Raw genomic sequence first — 27393 nt, 5'->3', positions numbered from 1 at the left:
GATCCGCTTTTTGTGGATTCCCCCACGCAGGCACATATGGGCTCACGCAGCTATGCCGCGCATGCACATAGATGACGTGATCACGCTGAGCACAAATTACGTGACCACACAGCGGACAGATTATGCAGAAGGTAAGGACCCAGAATGACTAAGCGTCTCACCTGTGCATGTGTGGGTCATAAGGGCGTGGCTAGAAATTCTATCAGCCATCTATTCGGCTTAATGATTTCCCAAAACCCAGAAACTATTTGGGAATGAGTAGTATAACAAGTCCTTCAGATAACAATAAATGATATCTTTTACCCCAGCCTTAGCTCTTATCTCAGCACACCAAAAAGGTGAAACCTATATCATTCACAGCATCAAAGAATGATCTATGTTTAATAAAATGTCTTGAAGAGACAGAAAAAAAAAAAAGGAGCCAAAAATTTAACACATATTCAAGAGGATTTTTCCACATAATCTTTTAGGAATAAAATTTTCTCTTAAGTCTCAAGACTTGAAAATAATAGATCCCATAAATTTTTCACTTTTGTGTTCCCAACCAAACAAATTATACGAAGCCTCTTACCCAAGTGCTGACCTCAGGAGAAGCTTTTTGAAAGGAACCACATTCTGCTGCATCTTTACCCAGGGTCCTGGCCAGTATATCTGTGGCCTGGGAACCGGGAAATGCAGCCAAGAATCCCCTTTGATGGATAAAGAGAGAGTCAGAGATCGTGAGCATCTGCCCTTCAACCACCGACTCTCCATTGTGAGAACAGTATTACATTACCAAAACGATGACGATTTCCTTTTTGATTACCATTTTATTTCATATCCATTTTTTCAGCCATTATTCGTGCCTCTGAAGGGTAACAAATATGCTCCTGCCCTAGAAGACACTTTCATGTAGAGGTATATAGGGCTTTAATGAACAAACTCATCCTTCTGCCTGGAGCATCTTTTCTGATTCTGGCGACCTAGCCAATACCAAGGTACACTTAAAGAGACATCTATTAACTCACAGAAAAGAGCTGTTGATCAGGCCTTATCCCCAGATCCTATTTGACTCTTTCTTCTAGGGATAAAAGCTCCTATTTTTAGCTAAAACTACGGCTCTCTACAAGAAGAATGCATCTTGCTATCCACCTATCTTTCACTTTAGTTTAACCATAAAACTAATTTCTAACTGGTGGTTTCTGGGCTTAAAGAATATGTTCTAAGCTATGTTCTTTCAGGGGAAAATGAGGAGGAAGTGTGAGACAGACTTTTATGTAGCCCAGGCTGGAAAGTCATTAAACTCGTACCTCAGCCTTCTGACTGCTGGTACTAGGGGCATGTTCCACCATACTGTGCAGCTCTAAGCTGTAAGAATAAAACTTTGTTCCCTCTCTTTTCTGCAACATGGAGGTTGTTATTTATGCTATCTCAAGGATATAAGTGCGAGGAACATCAGGAAGTGAATATACCTGTGGGAATATTCCCTCCGAGTTTCCAGCCCTCTCCAATTCTCTCTCTCTCTCTCTCTCTCTCTCTCTCTCTCTCTCTCTCTCTCTCTCTCTCTCTCTCTCTCTCTCTCTCACACACACACACACACACACACACACACACACACACACACACACACACAGACTCACACAAACCCTGTCTTCAGGATCGTTGCTATCCTTTCAGATCTCTGCCTTCGGCAGGTGCTTTGGACAAGGGTTTGTGGTCATGCTTACCTTGCAAAGCCAAGTGCAGCTGCCTGCAGTTTGCCGCTGTGCCCCCAGAAAAGCAGTTTTCAATATTGGTTCTTCTGTAACCCTTTCATAGCCCACTCCATGTGGTCACTCTAATTGTTAGACAAGCCTACAACATGCCCCTTCCCTCTGAGGCTGTATTCTAACAACAAAAGTATAAAATCCAAACGTCTTACATGCAGAAATTTCTTTTAACTCATCATGGAATAAAGTTATCTGTATCTTTAATCAACATTCCATTACATTGTGGGATACACTTGAAACTGAACCCTGGCAGTATTATTTTCCTTTCTGTTTTAAACAATTTATTTCAGAAATGGTTTCTTTTCTATATGATTCACAGCTATCTGTGGTTAGGCAGTGATTATCTTCTCTTTCCATCTGAAGATTGTCATTTCCATATTAATGCAGCAGAGCTTTCTTATGTCTCATTATTGAACTAGAACAGCTTCGAAAATATCCATTTTTACTTCTCTGAGAATTTCGTACATGGCATTTTGATCATAACCATCCCCTTTCTTACCCTTCCAACATTGCATATTTTTTTTAATAACTCAAGACCAAATGTGTGCATCCATATACTCTTGGATGTATGGCTATCTACAAGAGCAGAATCAACCTATCAGCACCGTGTCCTTAAAAACACCTGACTTCCCCTTTTCCCACAGCTTTCGATTGCTTGTAGCTCCTCAGTTAGGGGTGATACTTCATGCTACCTCCCTTCTCCAAGTTAGGGTTTTTGTCTGGCTCAAGCGTGCAAAGGTCTTGTGCATGCTGTCACAATCACCATAGTTCATACATGCAACTGCCCTGTATGGTCGGGAAAACACTGTTTCCCTGTAGCCATTCACCATCTGTGGCATTTTGTTTTCTTTGTTTTGTTTTCAAGACAGGGTTTCTCTGTGTAGTTTTGGTACCTGTCCTAGATCTCTCTGTGTAGACCAGGCTGGCCTCGAACTCACAGAGATCCACCTGGCTCTGCCTCCCGAGTGCTGGGATTAAAGGCATGCGCCACCGCCGCCCAGCCCATTTGTGGCTCTTAAAATCTTCCCACCCCTCTTCCACAATGATCCCTAAGCTTTGGGAGGAGCGGGTGTGATATGGATGTCCCCCTTAGGGCCAAGCGTTCTATAGTCTCTTATCATATGAGAAATCTAAGAAAATCATACACATATGTACCACGTTTTCTTCTCCAGCTACCCTACCTATCATCAAGTAAAATTCCAGTAACTCAGCCTCTCCTGCTTCCTTCCATATAGTAATTCATCAGACTAATACCTTCTCGTTCTATCATCCATTAATCCAATTCAAATAATCCTCTCAAGTTTCTCAACTGAGTTTTAGGTTTCACTCCCGAAAAAGCCTTCAAAAACCTCATTTCAGACAATCCTGCCCAATTTCATCAAACTGATAGGCTTCAATCCAAGAAAATAAGTATTGGAAGTAGATCATGGCCTGAGAAACTGTTTGCCAGGGCTCTCATTAGGACACTTGAACACGGACTGTCAGTTTGATCACTTCTGATTTTCTTTCTAATGAACCCAAGGTAAATACATGTTGGGCATGAATGCTATGAAAGGCATCTTCTCGGAGTGAAAATTAGCAAATTACATTTGCTTAATAACAGGTCTGCTAAGTGCTTCCTTACATAAAATAGGATACAGATAGATACTTTCTGTCATAAAAATGTTCAGACTACAACAGCTACAGCTATGAATAGATCCCTTTGTGTTGATTATGTTTCAAAGCACTGTTTCTTTCATAATTAAAAAAATTGTATTTAATCCTGATGAAAGAATGTAATAGCCCAAATTACAGGAGGCCTGTATTATAAGTCAGAGGGAGTAGCCTTAACTCAATGCTTAGAAATGCCAAAAGCGTTAAATGGATAGCTGTGAAAGACTATTTTAAAATTGATGAAATGGGGCCAGGGGTGTAGCTGAGAGCTAGACTGTGTGCTTTGCATGCAGGAAACCTTGGGTTCCATCTCAAGCACCAAAAGCAAATAAATACAAAAATTGATGATGTAATTTACTTTAATAACCTGTTTTGAACATATATGTTTCAGATTTGAAATTAAATTATTAAATTTGATTAGTGCACATACGTTTTTATTCTAAAATTAAACCAAATTCAATCGGAAAGACTAGCATGGGGGAGGTGTCTGCCTTCTAAAGGGGGATTTCCAAGCAGCAGGCTTATTTACACATATGCGCAAAGGAAGGAAAGACCATGAACTCTAAGGAGAAACCAAACCGGCGACAGAATGAGGTGATCCTATTTGGTGGGAAGCTGAAACCAAACAAATGAATAATTGATACATATATCAAACGAGGGAAGCAGTGGGTCAGAAAGGCAGGAGGCACAGTTAGGAAGGCAGGTCCCAAATGTTTCAATCTGCCGCATTCTCTTTGCAGCTTAGTTAATCACTTTTGCTGAGAATTTTTAGAGTGCTTTAATTAGCAGGCTAAATCCTCATTAATCATTACCTAACCCCCAGATATCCTAGTATAGCTAAGTACTTTTCCTATTAAAAAGAAAGCTCAATAAAAATCACAGGGAAATTTCAAGTTTCTTTTTGGATAGCACGTTTTGATGACAAAAAAAGAAAATTGCATTAGGTTACATGGCAACATTCTGTCACTCGGACAAAATTTGCTATAATAATCAGCTTCTAAAGAGTAAAGATGTTTGGGCTCACAGTTTCAAAGATTTCCTTCCATGGTTGTCTGGCCCTATTCCTTCAGTTGGATAGACATTGTGATGGAAAGCATGTGGCAGAGGTTGCTTGGTCAGCAAGGAAAAGATGGGTATTTCAATATCTCTTTCAAGGGCCTTCTCCACTGATCTCACTTCCTTCCAATCAGCTGTGTCTTCTGACAGCTATGTCACCTCCCAGTATTGCCATAGGCTGGACACCGAGTTTTAATAGGCCTTTAGAAGACACTCAAGGTCTAAACTGCAGGAATTATTTAATAAGTTCTTTTTTTTTTTTTTCATAAACAAGCTAGAAGCAGAAAATATATTTTACTCCTCTTTGGTGCCATTAGCAACAAAAGTATCAATGACAGTCACATCCCCTCCCCAAGGTTCAGAGAACATTGTAAAAAAAACAAGGAACAAGATTATAAAAGCCGGTGGTCAGGGAGGGCTACCGAACAATAGCGTCCTCTCTAAATGACAAAAGTGTTGTCCCCACAAACTCACAGCACCTGTGGTGGCCTGTCTAAGAGCCATACAAGAAGAAGTCAGCCAGAGAACGCCAGAAAGATGTCACCTTATATCCCAGCACGGATGGGGAGAGTCTTACAAAGTTCTGCCCTCAGTTGAGGATCTATTAGCAATTGACAGCTGCTGAGAGAAGGAGAATTCTTCTAGTAGGTCAGCCACATGCCAGTGTGTGACCAAACACACATATGCATATAACCTAATTGAACTCACTAAGTCATTAAAAGTAAGAAAAGGAAAAGGACATGAAATTGGGAGGAGGACGTTGGAGGAAGGGTCCAGGAAGAATGGGAACTGGGGAGTAATAGGTGGATAGCATCAAAACGCGTTGTCCATATATATATGGAATTCTGACATAAGAAATACATTTTAAAAGTCCAAAAGAAGCCTCGTAATGGTATAAAAGATGCTTAAGATGTAGGTTGGTCCAGTGGTCTCTCTGGCCTTTGTCCGTGCTTACCCCTTGAAAATGCTCCACTTTACTCTGTAATAAACTCTATCTTCTACATTTCAAAAAAGTTTCTTGCAGAAAAAAAATCCTAAAATGCATTTTAAAAAGGCCCAGGATAACCAAACAATTTTAATCAAAAGGAAAAATACTAGATGAATTACCATTTCAGATTTCAAGATATATTATAGAACTATAGTAATAAATACAATATGGTACTGGCACAGAAGCAGACATGTAGACAAGTGGAACAAAATAGAAGATCCAAGCATGACTACATGTAACTATAACCATCTGATATTTGACAGGAGGCCAAAAGCATAAACTGAAGAAAATACAGCATCTTCAACAAATGGCATTCTAAAACTTGTCCTTATATCTCTAAGGAAATGTGGCTCTCATCTCTCATCAAAAAAGCTTCTCTTTATGGCAAACTGAGACCATTGCAGAAAAATCACAGTAGGTCAAAAATGAAGAAACCAGTGGATCATGGGGATCTCAGCCTCAACAGACATATCTGCAACACAAGCCTGCACCTAAGGCTCAGGGAACATCACCAAAAAAGAAGACAGAAAGATTGGAAAGCCCAGAGGACCAGCAAGTATGTTTTGAGATTGTAGCTCCTAGAAATGACAAGAAAGCTACCCTCCCCCAGAAGGCTCAACAATGACTGCCCAAACAAGATGTGAACAATGACAATAGCAATAGATATGCTAATACAAAAAGGAGAAATCTCTGGGAGGAGTCCTACCCCTAAACTAAGAACCACCGGCAACTAGTGATACTCAGAGAAGGAGAATTATCCTCTCCCAAGGATGAGCTCCCTAATTGATTATCCAATACAGAGTGGCCAGCCCGGAAATCATATACAAAGCTGCATTAAACAGACTCAGCAGGTCATATATCTGTATTTATGCACTTACACATGTGTGTATATATATGTACCAATAATACTCAAAGAAAAGGAATCATCAATTTGAAAGGGAGTGAGGAAAGAAACAGAAGTCTTTGGAGGGATATCACATGGGAGGGGATGAAGGGAGAAAAGGGAGGGGACGTGATATAGTTATATCTTAACTGAAATTTTTAAAAATTTGAAGTTTCTCACCCCCTACCTCATCTAACTTGACATTATCACGCATTGTAAAACTTCATTTGCCAGGTGATCTCATTTGCCAACACGGACATTACCAACACGTCCCAAGGGGAAAGGTGTCATACCTAAAGCCTTGCAGAGCAAGCTTCGCTGTGCAGTACACTGCTGAACAAGGAGGACATGCATATGACACCAACCAGGCTGATCTTGGAAGTGCTTGAAGAGCTTATGCCTTTATTAAAGTTCATTTGTACCTACTGCATGTTCACATCTATCTGCTTCAATCTTTCATCTCATGAGCACCTAATGATATAGTAAGCAGCTCCAGGACTTTGCTAGTCAGCAGCTAAAAACACAATTACGTATACATTCAGTCTTGTGGTGCTCAAAGTAGTAGGGAGAGAGAATGCACACAGTAGGAAACCTCTGTGGTAAGTGCATTGATGGAATTAAGCTATGGCGATTTGCCTTATTGAGGACATGAAGGAAATCCACATAACTCCTTGGGCATGTGCAAAGCAGCAGTACTGTCAGATAAAGTAGGGCGTGCTTGGTTTCCTTGTTTGTCTGGGAAGCAAGCTTCCTAACAGTATGTCCATTCATCTTTAAAAAAAATGCTACCTTTGGACCACCCATCAAACGGCTGTCTCTGGGCACAATTACCACTTGGCATCTGCTGAGACGTGAAGTAAGGGTATTAATTACTGCTTACCCTGTGATTAATGTATCTGATAGTCCTTGGTGAGGTCAGTGTGTTTTGTAGATCTCAGATTAATGATTCCAATCTGACAAACAATAAGCCACTAAACAGTTACCAGGTGACAAAAATAGTCCGTTACCATAGCTGGGACCAAAAAGAGTAATCTAGCTATGAAATAAACCTCATAGCAGAATTACCCATTTTAAAAGTCAAGTGTTTCCATATTTTCTAAATAACCTAAAACATAAATTCTAGGGTTTGGGTTCTTTTTTTTTGGGGGGGGGTTGGTGTGTGTGGTGTGTGTGTGTGTGTGTGTGTGTGTGTGTGTGTGTGTGTGATCAAACATCCAGCCTTCACATGTGAGGTGCCACTAAATATCAAGTCAGTTACCCTTACCATTTACATACCATAAAGCTGTCTAAATGCAGCAGGGCCTGATGTAGCACTCCTGTAATCCCAGCACTCATGACGGTCATGAGTTCAAGGTCAACTTGGTGTGTTGGAGCTCAGCCTGGGCTACAAGAAAGCTGTCCCAAAAATGAATAAACAACCTCAGTACTTTGTGAGAGGATATTTTAACAGAACATACTTCATGGAGTTCTCAGGAAATCCCAGGGATGTATTACAATATAGAGAGTATTTTCTAATTGAGGAAGAGAAGAGAATGGAAGGGGAAGGAAGGGAAGAGAAGAGGAGAGGAGACGGGAGGGGAGGAGAGGGGAATGGAGAGGAGGGGAGAGAGGAGGGGAGGGGAGGGGAGAGAGTCAAGACAGGTTCGGGAGATATCTCAGTGGATAAGAACACTTACCACTCACAGTCCACAAGTTTAGCTCACCAGGCCCCACATAAAAACAAAGCTGTATGCAGTACTACACGCCTGAACTGTAATTGGGAGGAGGAGACAGGAGAATATCCTGAAACTCCCAGGCCAGCTAGACTTGGTTATGCAGCACTGAAGAGGGCCTGTCTCCAACAAGGTAGAAGAGTGAGGACTGCCCCCCAATATTTATCATCTGACCTGCACATACGCCCCCTCTCTCTCTCACATCTCACACACACACACACACACACACACACACACACACACACACACACACACACACACACAGAATAGCTGTGTTTCCATTTCCTGTCATCTAATAAAAATAACATATGAGTCTCTTACACTTTCATCAGATTGTGAGTCCACTGAGAAAGAAACAATTCATTAATTATTTTTATAGTTTCAGACTCTGGCATACAGTCTAACGTAGGGAAGAGGACTGTGACTGAGTAGTTCACATAAGGAATCAGGACAATGGAGACTCACTTTGGCATATCTAGCACAAGCATACAGAAGCCCCGCCTCCTATCGTCATAGTCCATACTGAGAGGCACCCAGTCCAGTCACAGAGCACACACCTGCCCAATGTGGGAAGCTCTAGCAAAAAGCAGAAGTCATAGCCACTTCCTTTAAGGAGATTAAAATATGCCTGAGATAGCACCAATGTTGTCTCCCAAGGAGTAGAACATTTCACCGTGAAATTCTTCATATATATTTCACTTCTAAACATTGACCTAACTTACGACCTCTCCACCTATACAAAATTCACCATCATGTAACATTGCTCAGTAACAATATAAAGCATGTATTATCAGCCAGTAGTGTTTTAAAAGGTCAATCTTAACATTCTTTGACCGAAATCATACAATACTTCAGAATTCCTAAGGCACAATTGTAAAACCCTGCCTCTCTTGCCTCCCTGACCTCACCTCCTCCAGTGATGGCAATGCATTCTTGCCTCAGTTCTTGCATTATGATTTCTGTTCCCTTGGTCCAGACTTTCTTCTCCATTTCTTTGTCAAGCCTTTGGCCAATTTTGCTTTCTAAGTGAAGTCTATTCCACCTTCCCTGTTCACAATAGAAACTGAAGGGAATCAGATTCTACAAATCCCAGGTATGGCACTTGGCATGAGAAGTATTTTAAACTGAAGGCAATTGAGAAGTGGCAAATGTAGAAAGTGCTACTCACTCTTTCTCTTTCTGCCTAAAAGTAAGACATAGACTTGCCTCAGGAATAGCGCCCCCTTGCCCTTTCTCATACTCTCAGAATTAAAGTTAGAATTAGAAATAGCCAGCTTGACCCTATATAACAAACCTTCCTAAACACCCTGACTTTTGATTTCTCCTCTCCCACATATTTACCTCCTACACTTGACTTGCTCCAGAAGCTCAAACTGTCCCATCTTCTCTGTTCATAGAACCACTTTTCTACAACTAACTACTCCTTCTTAAAATGGTGTGCAAGCCCTAATTTCCCATCCCCCTTTTGAGTTATTTGCCACTGAGTTCACTCATCACCACACATATGTGCATTGCACACATAAGCAACATTATTTTTCCTTTTGGTAGTCTGTCTTTCATCACTTTGATTTGCATCTCCTAAGTCCTACACCTAAGACATCAGAAGAAAGGGATTTTATCCTTCCCAACAGAACTTTTCTCACCCATCCCATCCCCATCTTCTGTTTTCTGCACATCTCTGATCCTCTCATAGACTATGTAAATATATAATAGCATAATTATTACATATTTGTATGCTTCTAGATATGTAGATACATTTTAGATACAGACAGATACATACATACATACACACATATATAGGTAATGCAAATAGATGTAGTTATTAAGGTTAAAGTTGGCTTAACTTGCCTCTACTAGTTAGGCAAGTCCATGAAAATAGGGATATTTTAGATACTATTTTACTTCTTTGAGAATTTCATACATGCATACAACATATTTTTATCATATTGACTCCTCCCCTCTCCCTAACTCCTCCCAGATACATTTCTATCCACTCATCTCCTCCCAACTTCATGTCAACATATATAAATATATATATATATTATATATATATATATAATATATATATATTTGTACTATCCATATACTCATTAGTATGAGACTATTCACTGATGTGTGTTCAACCTACCAAGGAACAAATCTTTAAACAAAACTGACTCTTTGGCCCCAGAAACCATCAGCTGTTCATAGCTCCTTGGCTAGGGGTGGGTGTTTACTGGATGAGCAGGCCAATAAGCAGCACTTCTCCATGACCTCTGTATCAGCTCTTGCCTCCAGGAACCTGCCCTGTTTGAGTTCCTGTCCTGACTCCCTTTGATGATGAATTGTGGTGTGAAAGCTTAAGCCAAATACCCTTTCCTCTCCAAGTTGCTTTAGTCATGGTGCTTCATCACAACAATAGTAACCCTAGCTAAGACAGATGTATCCTCAGGATATTAAGAAGTATCTGAAATACAGGTTGTGTGATGGCTATTCTTGGTTGTCAACTTGACTACATCTGGAATTAGCTAAAATCCAAGCAGCTGAGTATACCTGTAAGGGATGTTTCTTGATTGAATCATTTGAGTTGGGAAGACCCACCCTAAGTCTAGATATTTTGAGGTGAGAAGATTCACCTGAAATCTGGGCCACACCTTCTGGTGGCAGCCTAAGTAAAGGGCATGGGAAAGGGAAGTATTTGCTCTTTGTCTGCTTACCCTGCCACTGGTAAGTTCACGCTTTCACTGGTATTAGAAACTACTTATTTACAATTATGACATACATTGAAAACCAGCTGAGACACCCAGCCCAGTGGACTGAACAAATACTGGATTATTGGACTCTCCATCAGTATACCGCCACTGTCAGACTAAGTTGGACCACAGGCTGTAAACCACACTAGTAAATCCCCTCTACATATCCATTCTATTAGTCTGTTCCTCTACAGTACTGACTAGTACAGAGTGTATTCAGTTTTGTTAGTGAATGGAAGCAAACAATCAATTAAAATCACCACAGCCTTTGCAAATATGAGATAAAAAGAAAGCGTTAACCATATTATTAAAAATTTGGAGGTTAGTTTATTAATTTGGCTGAAATGGTAAGGGATTACTGAAGAAACCACACTAGAATGGTATCTTCCCTAGTAGTTAAGATGTTTACAGGAATCCAAAAAGCCCTGTATTGACAAAGGAGAAAAGACAAAGGACCAGGAGGAACAAGAGGAGGTAGAAACCAGTTTTACTTTGTAAGCAGTTCTAAGGTTTAGGGAACAATGATGGTTGTCTAAGTATATTACAAGGAAATTTACCAACAAAGAAAGACCTTAATCCAATATTCACCAGATTTTTTTTTTAAGTTTCAGGAAATTTGTTTTAGTAGAGATTTTTTACCTCCAGTGATACACATTGGTAAGTAAGTGATGTAAACATACCATGCAAGCATCCAAGGGAGAGAACCAATAATAGCTATGACACTTATGAACTCAACAAGGACCACATGGCCCAATTACTCTAAGGGTGCAGTGGTGGCACTCATATCTTGATAGTAACAACAGCTTTCCAATTGGATTTAAGGCCTGCTCAACAAGAGGGAAATCATACCTGGTACTAGAAACCAAGGCAGCTACCTGTGGTTAAGTGAGGTCATAGATCTTAGAATATAGCCTACAACCACCACTTTACTAAATCAGCATAATTCCTGATTGCATTCTAAATATTTATTCTTATGCACACAAATAAATGCAGCTCTCAAGCCCTCAACAAAGAAACTTCTCTCTGCAACAGACAAAGACCATTATAGAAAAGCAGAGCTAATCAAAATGCAGAAAACAAGTGATTATGTGGTGTCCATCCCCAATTGGTCCATCTACAGCACAGCTCCTGCACCTAAGGCTCAGAGAACTTCACAAAAGGGGGTAGAAAGATTATAGGAGCCAGAGAACAGGGTGTCTGCTATGAGATTGTGTCTTCTAGAAGTGTCAGGGAAGCTACACTCATGAAGTCTCAACAACACGACTACTTAGACAAGACCTGAGCAAGGACAGTAGATAGAAGGGGAATATTTCACTGGGCCCTGTGCCTAGACAGAGAATTACAGACAACTAAGGACTGTTGAGAGTAGATGAAAATAATCCTCCCAGAATAAAAGCCACACACCCCAACCACCACCATCATCAATCTGGTTATCCAATATAAAGTGCTCAGCCCTGAAATCATAGAAATACAGATAACATTATCTGGACTGAACAGATTGTTGTTATATATTTAGGAGCATGTGTTTGTGTGTGTGTGTGTGTGTGTGTGTGTGTGTGTGTGTGCGCGCTCGCGCACGCACGCGCACGGGCACGCGCAGGTGGACATGTGTGTGTGTGTGTGTGTGTGTGTGTGTGTGTGTGTGTCTGTGTCTGTGGAAGGATGCATTATATGCATGTGAATGTGTGTGTTTGTCTGTCTGCATGTGTGTGCATGCATGTGTATGTAACAACAAATAAAGAAAAAGAGGTCAGGGACATGAACTTGAGAGATAGCAAGAGGAGGAATACATAGGAGGAGATGGAAAGAGGGAGTGGAAAGGGGAAATGATATAATTATACTTTTTTTTTTTTTTTTTTTTTTTTTTCGAGACAGGGTTTCTCTGTGTAGCTTTGCGCCTTTCCTGGAACTCACTTTGGAGACCAGGCTGGCCTCGAACTCACAAAGATCCGCCTGCCTCTGCCTCCCGAGTGCTGGGATTAAAGGCGTGTGCCACCACTGCCCGGCCGATATAATTATACTTTAATTTCAAATGTAAAAAGAATTTAAAATGCCACGTTTCAGTTACTGTTCTAAACCTGCACTGGCTTGCCCAAAGTTATCCACAAAATTGCTTTGATAAGCTCAACATGCAGCTGCAAAATCTTACTTTAAAAATATTTTTTCATTCAGTTTCATACTCAGTTTACTGTTTCATGCCTTTGGGGGGGGGGGGGGTGTCTCCAGAAACGGAATACAGAGTTGTACCCATATGTGTATATGCGGTAAAAGTGAAAATAAAAGGCCACCGCAAACAGTGGGAGCTAAAGACAAATTAGGTAGAAGCTGAAATGGGCAAACCCCTGAGTGGTATCCTCAGGCCAATCCCAAACTGTGATAGACGTCCTTTATACATTGCTACATATGTCCTTATACACAAGATATCTGGGTCTTTCCGTGTGTGGAAATGGCACAAAAATGGTGCCTATAATTAACCATAGGAGCAGACTTTATTGTGTTATCTTCTGAGAAACATAAAACGGTTAAACCCTGTTAAATCTAAATTCCATCCAATCCCATTCCATTTAAATCAATGATACAGCTTGGCGCACCATCTATTATTATTCTATGTATCATTAAGGAAGAATAAATCTTACACCTTTAATTCCAGCACTCAGGAGGCAGAGGCAGGCGGATCTTTGAGTTTGGGGCCAGCCTAGTTTACAGAGCAAGTTCCAGGACAGCCAGGCTCACACTAAAACCCTGTCAAAGTCTAAAAAAGAAAAAAAAATGAAAGAATAAAACTTTGTTATTTATAATCACAAAATAACTTTAATTATAAGACATATTTCAATTTCAATTTGAGAGATTTTTAAATAAAAGAAATTCTCAATTATTCATTTTTTAGTATTTAGAAGTTACAATTGGGGGAACCAAACATTCTAAAAATTCTTTTTTTTCTACCAAGGAAAAGAAATACTAATAGTAAGTTAATTTATTTGAATAAGCCACTGCTGTGTGTGGATCCTCTTGGAACAATGCAGATTATCTGCTATTCTGAGTGTAAGAAAATTGTGGAGTGTCCCAGGATGCTAGAATTCTGGCTAGCACGAGCAATATAATATATGACCCAGGAGGAAAAATATGTCCTGGAAATAAAAGAAGTAACATTTTAGTAATAATCTCTTGAAGGACATACTGAGCTTTGGAAGCTGTTACCTTAGAATAACGCTGCCCCTCTTAAATTCACGGTCACTGCGTTTCTCAAATTAATTTTATTAGAAACTTGAATTCTCACAAAGTGACTTTGTCTAATGAAAATATTTACCAACATCATCCTTTATATCCAGGGCTTCTTGCTGTGTTCTAATGGCAACCAGAAAATGTAATTCTGAAAATTGTTTTGACAAATAGCAGATAAATCACAAAGCATAAGTAAGATAATGCTTCAAATGGAGGAAGGCTTAATAGTCTAATATCCAAAAAGTGAGAAAAAACTGCTAACAGGAAAACAGAAAACACTCATCCAGTCAAGAACACAGCCGGCATCTTCCGAAGTGGGAATTATAAACACTAAGAAGTCACTAAGCAATTCTGCTTTACGAGGAACAATGTAAGTAAATGTACCATTCGATCTAATAACATAGATATGAAAAGGGTAAACTGTTAAAACATACCTGCAGTCGCTGCTTGCTGTAGTGGCAGATCCATTTTGAAAGGAGAGTCAGTAGATGTAAGATTCAAAAACATTATTCATCTCTTTCTCACAGCAGGGTGACTAAGACTGCTATCGCCAAACAGGTTACCTCAGTGTTAAAGGAACTTCATCAGTGATGAAGATGAATGCAACCACTTAACTATTTTCACAGATCAACATGAAAAAATAAAGGAATCTCTGAGAAGAAACGATTTGCTTTGCACTAATTGAATATGTTCATGTTTGCAGACAGGAACAGACTGGTGTCTAGCAGTTTTGTCATGCCACAGACGTAGAGCCTTATAGGTCAAATGATGGATTAAATCCAATACAGATCGGACATCCCCTGTTCCCAGTCACAAGTGCTCAACAACATCCAGGGATGCTATGCATGTTATTTTAAACCTAAACAGAAATCTCAAAAGCTTTCACCTTCCTTAATAAAGCTGGTTTGAGTGACAAGGGGTCATTCAAGTTAGTAATTAAGACCTGTTGCCTTAGACACATCTACAGTAGAGAAACCCCTAGAATCCGAGAAATCTCTCGAGAGAATGTGAGACACTTTAACTACTCTGGAGCTTTTGTTGTTCTCTATGGGGTACCATTTAAGGGGAAAAAATACTCTTGTGGAAAAGAGCATAAATTCGACAAATGAACCACAATAAATTGCTCATCGTTTGACCCTAGCCAACTGTGATGTTGAAGTGGAAAGGAAGGGCCCTTTGGCTCCCCAATCCTTTCTACCTGTTCCTTTTCCTCAACCCTCTTCCTTTGGGCTTTCTAGTCCCAGGCCTCTCAGTTTTCTTGGCTGATCTCCATATGCAGGGGAAAACTTGATAATGTTTTATGTTGTAATGACTTGACAAGTTGCTTCTTACAGCAATGTTTACACTTGGACAAGCATTGAGAAGGATCACAAACTGGAGTTTCTGGATGGTTGCACCCTACCCACTTTGGTATCAAAAATTAAGCCTAGCTTCATGCGTCCTTTTATACTAAGTTGGATCAAATTTCGTATTTTACATGTCACAAGTACATTTCCTTCCAGCTTTTATTAATATGCTACCTATTATGTGGGAACATATGTGGTTTTCTGGAACAAATATTTTTAAAGATTCACTCTCTAGGTTCCATAAACCTTGTTTAGTGCAAAAAGAATTCTTTTCTTACAGAACAATTTCCAACTTTGCAGAATGATTCCAGGGTTGTCCAGACAATCCCTGCACAATCTTTTCACTCTGCCTGATCAATATGAGCACGGTGGTATGAAACTAACACCCTTACATCAGCATTAACCTAAGTGTTTCACTACCATACTCTTTAAAACAGGGCCCAGAGCTGAAGGACCCCTGAGAACAGTTGGCCAAAGGCAAGGTCTTTGTGCTTTAGAACAGAACACTGGCACAGTGGTTTCAGTCAAAATTTCCCTCCAGGAAGTAGAAATATGTGTACTTTTAAATTTTCATTCTTTAGAAAGAAGAGGAGGAGGAGGAGGAGGAAGAAGAAGAAAAACAAATAAATAAAGGGGGTCAAGAGGAAGAGACAGTTGGGGGAGGGGTGTGGTCACTTCCCATCACACAACAAACCCTGCCTATTAATACCAGGACTGACCATGACAACACGTTCCACTGTCAAATTTTATTCTACAGTATGAGACAGCCACCAGTTTCTGGATTGAAGTCATTTAATTCTAATGTGTGTGGGCAAAGTGGTCCCCAGAGATGTCTGCCACTGCAGTCACCTGGGAAGATGTAATCCCACACTGATGCCCAGAAACTCCATCTGCAGCAGTCTGGGCATCAGAAGATGTGCCAACACTCCCCAGATGATCCCTGAGTGCGGCTACCTTGCTCATCAAAGGCCAGAAGGCAGAGTGATTCCAGAGACCTGTGCGAACTGGTTGGCTGAGGCAGCTTCACTAGGTGCTAACTAGTGCTCATTCGCCTTTGGAACATCCCCACGTGAAACGGAGTCGGTGAAACGGAGGCAGAGTGGCTCACCGTCCCCCATAGCAGGATTTTGACCCACTAATCAGTAGGTCGTTCCCTCTCTCTTTCCCTCTGTGCGCTCTGACTCATGCTGCAGTAGAGAAAAAGACAAACAGCCTAGTCAATAAATGACCACCGCTGTTGGATTGCCTTTCTTTGACTACAGGGAACAGCCAGAGAGTGCCTTTCAGTAATGGAGGACCGGTTTAGGACGCAGGCTGCCATCTGGCTGCTTTTCCAGGTATCTCAGTCTTCCTCCCAAAAGGAATGTGAATGACTAATCACTGCTTCCTCCTCATTTACACACTAGACACAGAAACAGGGAGTCAGTCCGCTGTAATGGAGGCTGATACCCAGAACACAATGGCAGAGGCAGCCCTCTGCATGGGACAAGGAGGACACACTGGCATTCAAATACTTCACCCATCTGTTCGCCTTTGAAGCTGCTCTTTTAGGGCTTTCAAGATGTCAGTCCAAAGATGACAGGGGAGGGTTGTGACTAGGAAGGCTCTAAGACCGTGTTTAAGTTTTCTGCCTATCAGATCGACCTGGAGGTCTGGAGAAAGCACTGGAGTTGCAGTGTCTCAGCCCCAGAATTTCTAATGCACTAAATCATGGGAGAAGCCTGATTGTGTGGTTCTAGCAAATCTCAAGTGGTGCTTCTGGTCCCGAAACTGCACTGTAAAAGCCAATGGATAAATCATCACTGACGAGTTAGCTGGTAACGATCAGCAATCTAAGACCATCAGCCCCCTCAGTCAGCACAGGAGGCAAGACTAGGAAGAAAAGCCATACACTGGGGTTCTCATTCAGCTCAAAGATATTGTCTCTGTGGGATCTCCCTTAGATGTCCACGGAGAAGCGTAAGGGTACCGAAAATGTCCGGTAAAACAGGCTCGTATCAGAAGTGGACAAATGTCTCTTGGCTATTTTGCCTAGAGTCCTCTGGGCATTCTTGGTAAGCATTGGGTAATCTTTTCCCTAAATGCTACATCATCCCAATCCATTAGTTCAGCAGGAAGCAGACCTGCTTGACAAGCCAAAATAACATGCGGAGATGGATTTCAAAATGAAGATTTTATGGAGCTATACTATGACCAAAGATAAATTAAGTCGTTTGCATTCTAATAGCACCATCTAGTGGGAATTCAAGGATTTTTGTTTTGTTTTGTTTTGTTTTACATCAAACAGCCAAAAATGGAAGTGGTTTCTATTTTGTGGCGACGAAGGGGCCCCTCTTATTTGCTACTTCAGGTGCGAGACAGGAGAGCAACAAACAAGGCCAGAATATTGGGGCTAGGTGAAAGAAATTCTTTCAGTCATCCATAATATTTTCTACGAAATAGAGCAAAGTCATCAGCTGAGGAACATCTAGAGAGGAATGTTCACAAACGCTTTTCGCAAGTCACTGAATAAAAATAGTCAACGCAGAGAAATCACATCATATCACAATGCATGGTGCCAGACGTATACATGACAGCTTCAAACCCTGTTACTCGAATTCTAAAATGGTCTTTTAATAAGAAGAAAAAAGAAACAGAGCCAGATATTGGGGTAAATACCAAAAGATCAGAGAGACAAAGGAACAAGCCACAGCCACTTCTCACCTCACCAACTCCTTGAGTCCTCTGTTTGAAAGTCTCTGAGTCCTCCACCAAAAAAGCTCTCTAGCCGAAAGGCATCAGCCAAAAAGGGCTTCTGCAGAAAAGGCTTTAGCTGAAAAGCACTTTAGTTCCTGTCTCCTCACACCTTATATACCTTTCTCTGCCCAGCCATATTACTTCCTTCCTAGTGCCAGGATTAAAGGCATGTGACTTCCCAGGCAAAGGCACGAGATCTCAAGCGCTGGGATTAAAGGTACATGCCACCACTGCCTGACTCTGTTTCTCTCCTAGACTAAGTCAATCTCATGTAGTCCAGGGTGGCCTTGAACTCATAGAGATCCAGAGAGATCTCTGACTCCCAAGTGCTTAGTGCTAGGATTAAAGGTGTGTGCCATCACTGCCTGGCCTCTGTGTTTAATCTAGTGGCTTGTTTGTTCTCTGATCTTCAGGCAAATTTTATTAGGGTGCACAATCTATCACCATGAAACCCCCTTAATTATAACCAGTCAATAATTAAATGAAGAAATAGGACTAAGCTCATATTCTGCATAGTAACCAATGAAGCATACATGGTTATATATAGTTGAATAAATTGAATTCTGTATTCTCTACTTTAGATTCTAGAAAGAGAAAATATAAAGACAGAAGGAGAAATGCTAAGCCACTATTCCTAGTTCTAAGAAGGGACTAGAAAACTGGAAAACTGAGGATGAAAGAAAAAAACAAAAATCTATTTCACTGGCCCACAAATGCTATCCAGAGAATGCCATTCTAGATGATCTGATGGTTTAAGGGTAACCATCTGTGGTAGTTCATCTTGATTGTCAACTTGATGGGATTGAGAATCACCATGGAGACAAACCTCTGGGCATTTTCTATGACGGGGGTTTCTACATTAAGTTAACTGAAGTGGGAAGACCCCCCCCAAGCATGGGCAGCACCATTATATGGGCAGCACCATTACATGGGCTGGGGTGTTGAACTACATAAAAAGAAAGCAAACTGAGCACCAGCACTCATCCCTCTCTGCTCAGAGACTGGATACAACGTGACCAGCTAACTCACACTCTGGCCACCAAGACTTCATGCCCCGATGAACTGGACCCTCAAACTGTGACCCAAAATCCTTTCTTAAGATGTTTTTGCCAGGTTTCTTCCTTCCTTCCTCTCTCCCTCCCTCCCTTCCCTTTCTTTCTCTCTTTTCTTTTCTTTCTTTTTCTGTAGCAACAAATAAAGTAACTACTACACTTCTAACTGAACCAAGTGGGTTAGTGGAATGTTAATCAAAACAATTTAAATTTTCTAATTACTTGATTGTTGAATCTGCGCTTTTCCCCCCACAGCAGGCAGATTCAATGGATGTCTGATAATTGTCAAGTTGATATAGATTGGATACTCTTACATAGCCCAACCATGTGAGACAGGTGAGGTAAGGGGGTCTGGCCTGCCCCTCTTCCTCTGACTCCAAAATCATGTAGTCTGATTACACAATACACACTTAGGATCTCTAGGCAGAAAATCGGGAATCTAGAACACTCAAAAAGCCAATAATTTTTTCTAAATGTCAACAAGATGCCACAAGTAGAAGATTACACACTTGACCTGATACAGCAGATCAAAGTGCACCATGATTCTAAATATTATATAAAGTTACCTTCACGCCGTATGTATGTATGATGTATGAAATATAAACTAATTTTGCGTCTAGAAATGATTCTCACCTTCAGCATGCCTCATTGTATACATGCAGATATTCCTCAACCTGAAAAGATAATCTGGAACCCTTGTAGCCTTGAGTGTGACAGCTAAAGTTACAGTCAACTTCTGCTTCCCTCTCTACCGTTTCCCTAATGAGTGGATGTGTAATTGAAGGAAAAAGAACAAAACAATCATTTGACTCAACTTTTTTTTTGTCCCAGAGTCCTCTACTGGCTGTTGCCATTCATGTGCAAAGCACCAACCAGCAGCTGTCACCCATGTGGCAAGTGTCCGGAACATGTCAGTTCAGAGGGCCCTGGATGGTCTCCCTAACATGGTAGACCCAACTGCAGCTGCCTCCTCCCTACCTCTCTTCTACTTGCCTTGCTAGCCTCTGTCTACAGTTGTCCCTGCAGCCACTGAGCAGACTCTGGATTGACAGCTGGAGAGATAACTCAGGTCCACCCGCCTTCTCCTCACTTGTTCAGCCAGTGCGGACTTCACACATGGGATGCGCTCTTGTCATTCCAAGGACAGGGTAGACTATTTGGAGGCCTTCTCCCTTCGTTGTCCCTGTATAACCACAGACAGAAGCTGACTTAAGAGACAGATAGCTAGGAAAGCAATGCCGACCCATCCTCCCCCCCACACACACACACACACCGCTTTTTGAAGCCCCAGCGGTCTCATGGGAAGATAGCAACCTGTCACCCTATGAGCCCCATATCAGTCCTTCCTCCCAATTTTCTTTCCATCTCCTCCTTACCCTACCTCAAATATACCAAGTTAGAGAATAGAAACCTCATACTGAGGACAGCAGGAAGTCAGGGGTGCCTTCAATCTGGAAGGACAAGAATTACTTGGTGGAAGCTGGACCAAAGGCACAATTATGTGGTGATATATTGTGTACCCTAATAAACTTATCTGAGGATCTGAGAGCCAGCCACTAGATTAAACATAGAGGCCAGACAGTGGTGGCACACACCCTTAATCCTATCACTCTGGAGGCAGAGATCTGTCTGGATCTCTGTGAGTTCAAGGCCATACTGGGAACAGAGCCAGGCATGGTGACACACACACACACACACACACACACACACACACACACACACACACACACACTTTAATCCCAGGACTTAAGATCTCATGTCTTTGCTTGGGAAGGACACATGCCTTTAATCCCAGGAAGTAAATTGGCAGGGCAGAAAAAGGTATGTAAGGCATAAGGAAACAGGAACTCACTCTCTTGAGGCTGAGGATTTCATAGAGGTAAGAACTTGTGGCTGGCTTGTTCTGTTTCTCTGATCTTTCAGCTTTCACCCCAATATCTGGCTCTGGGTTTTGTTTTGTTTTGTTTTTATTAATAAGACCATTTAGCAATTGATGTTACACAGTCAAGTCTGGTATGAGTGGAAGCTGGAGCAGCAGAGGAGATGTAGTTACTGTCACCAAAGTCATAATGAGATGGGCAGAAGCATCCCTCCCTTGTGCGCTCCAGTCTCCTACAATTTTCTGCAGTGGACCCAAAGCAGCAGGAAGCTGACATGGAGAACCTCAAATTCCCAAGGTCTTTATCAGCTCTATGGTACCTGGCAGAGCTGAAGGGATGGGGAGTCAGCTGAGCCCAGAGAGAGCTCCAGGCTTTGAGAACAGAAAAATAAACAATGGCCAGCTCATACTAAGAAAGTTTACCCCTTGTGCCTTCAGCACCAGACTTCTGCGATCTTTATCTACACTTTGGAGAGGAATGGAAAGACACCAAAGATACCCAGCACCTTTTTGTTTTCATCTCTGTGCTCTCATCTGGATTTTCAGCTCAAGAAGAAAAGTCTTGTAAAAATGAAAATTATAGGAGGTGATTATTGTTGTAAAATAAGAGCCTCCCAAAACCAAGCTAAAAATCAAAATGGAATCACCTATGCTGAAAGCTCCACATTAACAAACTGCAACTAAATTGTCATTTGACCTTCAGGAGCAAGAGGTAGTAATCACATTTTCTAAACTGGCTAATTTTAATTAACATGGTAATGAACTTCCCTCTGCTTTAATCTTTACCAAAAAGGAAAAGAAAATCAAAATGCCCCTGGGTAACCTGATTTTGACCAATCAATTATATTTCCTTTTTTTCTCAATTCCTGTCCCCACTATACAGAGGAATTAATTTTAAAATGACCAATTTGCTTTTTCTCCTCTGCCTCTTGTCTTCCAGTTCTGACTCCATCTATAAAACTAAATTCTGCTAAGCTCAGTGTAAACCTTAGTCCATTTATGGAATGAAGTTCTGCTTGATTCTAGAATCCCAATGCCAATCAAGGTCTTTCTGGTATTTTGAATGTAAATGGCCCCCATAAGCTCATAGGCACTATTAGGAGGTGTGGCTCTTTTGGAGTGGATATGGCCTTGTTGGATAAAGTGTGTCATTCTGGGGGTAGGCTTCCAGGTTTTCTATGCTCAGGATACTGCCCAGTGTTTCCATTGACTTCCTGTTGCCTACAAGATGTAGGACACTCAGCTACTCCTCCAGCACCATGTCTTCCTCCATGCCACCGTGTTCCCCTCCATAATGATATTGGACTGAACCTCTGAAACAGTAAGCGAGCCCCCTCAATTAAATGTTTTCCTTATAAGAGTTGCCATGGTCATGGTGTCTTCACAGCAATAGAAACCCTAAGACAGTCTTTAAATATGTTACAAAATGTTTTTTTAATCATTTCTATCAACATCCTGTCATATGAAATTTAATACCCAGTTTCCCAGTGTATTTATTAATCAGTTGTGATAGAGCTGCAGGCAGTTGCCTTGACATTGCAATTTTGTTCTAAACTGTATCTCAGGTATTTTTTAAAAATCTTTATTGTTGACAAATTTTTACCTGGTTCATTATTTCCTACCCAATTGAGATTTCAATATGTCCAGGATTTTTTAAACTGCATCTAAGAAAGCATATGTAATTCTATAGAGAAACCCTGAATATATCATATTTCAGTACCTTCAACTAAGGTTTTATTAAATTGTATTTCTATTTATTTTGAGAATTCCTACTGTAATAAATCACTGAATTTTATATGTGCTCACTATTATGCTTTGAAGGAGAGGTGAGATCTTAGGTTCTCAAGAGGCCAACTCTGAATAACGGTTCACGAGCAAGTGATTTATTAAGGCAGTTCTCTCAGGAGAAATGAGAGAAGGAGGAAGCAAAGGAGGAAGGCAAGCCAAGCACAGAGTTTCTGAACAAGTCCTGGGGATGGTGACCTCAGCCTGGTTCTACAGGGAACTCTAAATTTCCTTCAAGAAATTTGTCTATATGCAAAGCAAAATAGCTGAGCTTTCATGCTCTGGAATATTAGACAAAGAGCCCACAGTTGGCCACAGAATATATACAGGTATGAGCCACCCCCAGTAACACATCTCCTCTGACAAGAACCCCACCTCCTAATCCTGTCCAAAGAGTTCCACCAACAGGGGACTAAGTATTCAAATATATGAACCCATGGGGACTATTCTCATTCAAAGCACCATATTAGGCATGACTCAATCTCCAGCTACTTTCCCTTGCCCTGAGATGGAGTAAAGGGGTTATGATATGTGAAATATATATTTGGTCTTTGTTCTCAGTTCCTAGAAGAGAGTTTCTGAAGCCCCCTGCCCTGTGTGTGTGTGTGTGTGTGTGTGTGTGTGTGTGTGTGTGTGTGTGTGTGTGTGTGTATGGAGAGAGAGAGAGAGAGAGAGAGAGAGAGAGAGAGAGAGAGAGAGAGAAACTAAACCTAAGGCCTTGCTGGGCAAGTTAGTATCTCCAGTCATTTTCTATTTTTATTTTTATTTTGAGACAAATTCCTACTGAATTGTTGGGGCTTGAGCCCATTCTGTAGCATAGGCAGGACTAGACCTTACGGTTCTTCTACCTCAGCCTCCCAAGAAGAAGCTGATGTTACAGCCATGTGCTACCATACTTGGAATTTCACGAATGCTGTGAGTGAGAGAAGCATCTTCATTGTTTGTAATAACTTACCTGAGTTTGGGCTACTGAATCAGCTTGTTTTGTTTACATGTCTCCCCCTGGGTACCTTTCCTGTGCCTCTATTTATTCGTATCCTTTATAATAAACCTGAGTGTTACTGAGGTAGAACCTAAATAACCCTCTCGCTGTAGTCGCTCTTGCCTGACATAAAGAACACTACTTATGGAAGCCGCACACCTGAAAGATGCCTTATTCATTTTCCCATAGCTTTGTTGTAGATAAGCCCTCTGGCTGCGCGCTATGCTAACAGCTGTCTGGGTTACTTTCTGCTGATTGCCTGCAGGATGTGGTCTTCTACCTGCCTGCCCTTTGAGCAGTAGTAGTAGCTACAGCATTCAGAGGGTCTTCCACACTCCTTTGCTCTTAAGCTCTGAAGTCCTTCCAACAAGGTAATAACTGCTGTCTCACCCAGGCCAACCAGCCATTAAAGACTTGCTTCTTCCTTGGTTGCAGGTCCATCCAGGTCTGTCGGCACCAGCTCCCTTCTATTTGCAAGCTGTCCCCCACCCCCACTAAAGCTTTGCTATATTTCTGGCATGTTTGCTTCTGTCTCATTCCTCTTGATTCTGTGCCAGAAGACGCTGAGTAAGGTGAGTAATGGCGGTATATACACCTCCTGACTTCTTGAACAAGAAAATAGGCTGATGGGAACCTTTTCCTTATAGTTAGACAGTCGTGGAATGATCACCTGAAGCAGGGGTTCAGCACTCAGTGCTTAACCTGTAGGGTCTGAAGTAATTCTGCAAAGTTAATGTCAGAACTGACTTAAAGTGTAGGACACAAAGTCAGCTTGAAATTTGTTGGAAAACTGTTTTGGGGGGACAGAGTGGACCAAACCCTTCCCTATGTTTGTCACCAAAAGTGTTCTAAGTAGCAAAGTGGATCATCACGGCAGCAGCAGCAGCAGGAATACTAAGGGATCTGGGTGGAGACCAACAATGTCTTCTTTGGTCATCTCCAAACTCATTTTCTTTCTATTTGGAAATTACCCCGTAGATGAAAACCATAAGAAAACAAATACCCACATTAGACCAAATACAGCCAAGAACAAAGTTATGGTACAGCCAAAACGTACTGTCATGAACAAAAACAAACTTTTACACACATTGAAATCACCCAGGTATCTTTAACTATGCTGATGAAAATGCCAACTTCTAGGCATTCTAATTTATTTGGTATTGGGTGTGACATGGTCATTAGAATTTTCCAGAGCCAATCCTACTCCCTGGGGAGATGCTAATGTTTAGGAAGTTGAGGAAGCACTGACCAATGAGAATCGCCTTCACCAGGAACAGATATCAGTACAGTTTGAAATGGTTCTTAAGAAATGAGTAATATTGCTACCATAACAAGAAATAAAGGGGCTGACAGGAGTGGCAAGAAACGTGGCATCAATTCCAAGGCGAAAGTTGGCATAACTAATGGAGGCAAATGAGGAAAACAATTTGAAAATGTTGTTCTGAAACTAGTGGAAGGAAGTTTCATAGATAAACTGCAGCCTGGAAATCAAGCAATTGTCATTCTTGGACTGTACCCAGAGGGAACTTGGGTAAAATTTTATAGAAGAGTAAGATAATGAAAGTGCCATTAAAGAAAGTTTACCAGCAGTAATGCAGGAGGCAAATTGTTAGAGACTGGAGTCCGGGATTCCACCAAGATGTCCTTACCATTGCAGTGATCCTGGAGTTTGACACAATCTTGACCAAGGCCATGACCCTCAATGTTGAGAGGAAGCAACAAATTAGAATAAGAAGGAAGGAAAAAAGTCTTAATCCTAGTTTTAGAATCCAGTAAATGAAGAGAATTAAATGTAAAGCCAAGCTTGGGATTTGCTGTAAACTGTTAAATGTTTCTCCATATACACCTCCTGGTCTTACGACCTAGCTTTAGTTGGATGGGGAGACAGGAGGTGGTCTTTGCTTCATTTAGGAAATCAAAGAGTGAAGGGAGAAAAGAGACACTAAGACCTCTACTTTAAACAGATCAACACCAAAGCTGCATGGGCCAAATAAACACAGAAGATTCTCAGGGAAAATGTTAAGAATGTTGTTTTCTTCCCTACCTGGAAAAGAAGGAAGTTAAGACATGGAGTAGACAACTTAAAAGATTCAGGGCTGGGATATGGCTCATTAGTTAAGAACTTGGACTGCTCTTGCAGAGGACCTGAGTTCAGTTTCCAGTACCCACATCTGGTGGCTTACAACTGCCTATAACTCCCACTCCAGGAGATCTAACACCCTCTTCTAGTCCCTATGGGCAACTGTACTCATGTACACATCCCTACCTCACCCCCACAAACATATGCATAAATAAATCTTCACAAAAGAAAACTTAGGAAGTCACGGTAAAGACTTTGTATACAGTCGACCACACTCCCCATGCCTCAGGCTTGAGGATTAAAAAGAGCCAAAAGAATGGGCAACTCGCCTATCCCTAGAATGCAAGGACAGAGCGGGTAACTAAACTTTTTACCGACTACATGGCATCAAGGCTTCTGACATCTCAGACACATAGGCCTCCATGATGGTGCTCTATCTCAGTAGTCCTGAAGAGAGACCTTTGCACAGCAATTATGTAAGAATGTTGGTAGCCCCACCTTCCACTTAAGGTTTCCGGCAGCAGAAAGTGATATTGGACCTTCAGTTCCCATACCATAGTGGCGGCAAAGACATCTTGGTCAAAATAAGAATTGTTGCTAATATTCAAGCATAATAGTGAGAAAATCACACACGTCACTGGATAGCTGCATGAAACAGGTCAAGACATCTCACTATTTCAGTGAAGAGGGAGCAATAAATATTATATCAGTAAATGTTAAGTACATATGTATCTGTACATAGATATCAATATAAAATATAGAATACTACCACAAAATATTGAGGAATCATCGAACTGGTTGCTTAGTAATGCAGAAACAATTGAAGTGACAGAATTTTCCTAGAATTGATGGGAATCACCAAAGAAGGATGCATGAGGTAAAAATTCAATGACGTTTTCATTACCTGAAAACAAGTGAAAGCACGTTTGCATGTGACAGTCGTACTGACTTCATAAGACATTGAACAAGGATGACAAGAATGAAGAGCAGTGATAAAATTATGGGTTTGGTATGAGTCACACTTTAATCATCGAGGTAGGTAATGGGAAATAAACCATATATTGGATAGAATCCAGCTAGAACCAGGAAAAATATCTGTAGTCTGATTGAGGAGTCATTAGCACAGAGGAAAAAATGTAGCCGCACAAAGGTAGAAAGGAAAGCATACAGGGCCAATCTCTGAATCTTCACATCACTCCTGTGGGACATAGAAATTAGCCTAATATTTTAAATTCTGGTTAAATTATTCCAGCCTTTCCAAAGGCATGACAGAAAATGTGCACTTCCATGGTTTTGATTAAGCTGGAGTTGTAAGAACTGAGTGGCATATGTTTTCTCATATAGTTAATAGTTTTAACCCAACATTAAAAGCTCATCAAACAAGAAATGGATCTCAGAAATGAAATGTATTTATTTCATTTGAGATGAACTGCAAGATAAACTTAAAAGATTTTAAGTGAGAAAACCTGCAAGATAAACTTTTAAAATCACTCACATAAGTAAGCAAAAATAAAAGAAAAAAGAAAAAATGGCAGCTAA

General features: G+C 41.0%; 2 long non-coding RNA genes across 2 annotated transcripts in view; both read right to left on the bottom strand.

Annotated features, from left to right (window-relative positions):
- LOC128102220 (uncharacterized) overlaps window positions 1-14934 on the bottom strand; it is a 69444-nt gene extending 54510 nt beyond the window's left edge. Inside the window, exon 1 of the long non-coding RNA XR_008215356.1 lies at window positions 14429-14934. This is a non-coding gene — a long non-coding RNA (uncharacterized LOC128102220). The remainder of the gene's footprint in view (window positions 1-14428) is intronic.
- Window positions 1-18213, bottom strand: part of LOC128102219 (uncharacterized) — a 230957-nt gene extending 212744 nt beyond the window's left edge. The window contains exon 1 of the long non-coding RNA XR_008215355.1: window positions 18044-18213. This is a non-coding gene — a long non-coding RNA (uncharacterized LOC128102219). The remainder of the gene's footprint in view (window positions 1-18043) is intronic.
- Window positions 18214-27393: the final 9180 nt, after the last annotated feature.

This window comes from Peromyscus californicus, unplaced genomic scaffold, assembly GCF_007827085.1.
Source record: "Peromyscus californicus insignis strain IS unplaced genomic scaffold, ASM782708v3 Scaffold_7__1_contigs__length_154581171, whole genome shotgun sequence".
Classification (NCBI taxonomy): Eukaryota; Metazoa; Chordata; class Mammalia; order Rodentia; family Cricetidae; genus Peromyscus; species Peromyscus californicus.
The sequence above is the reverse complement of the archived record's forward strand: the minus strand, read 5'-3'. Positions and strand labels throughout refer to the sequence as shown.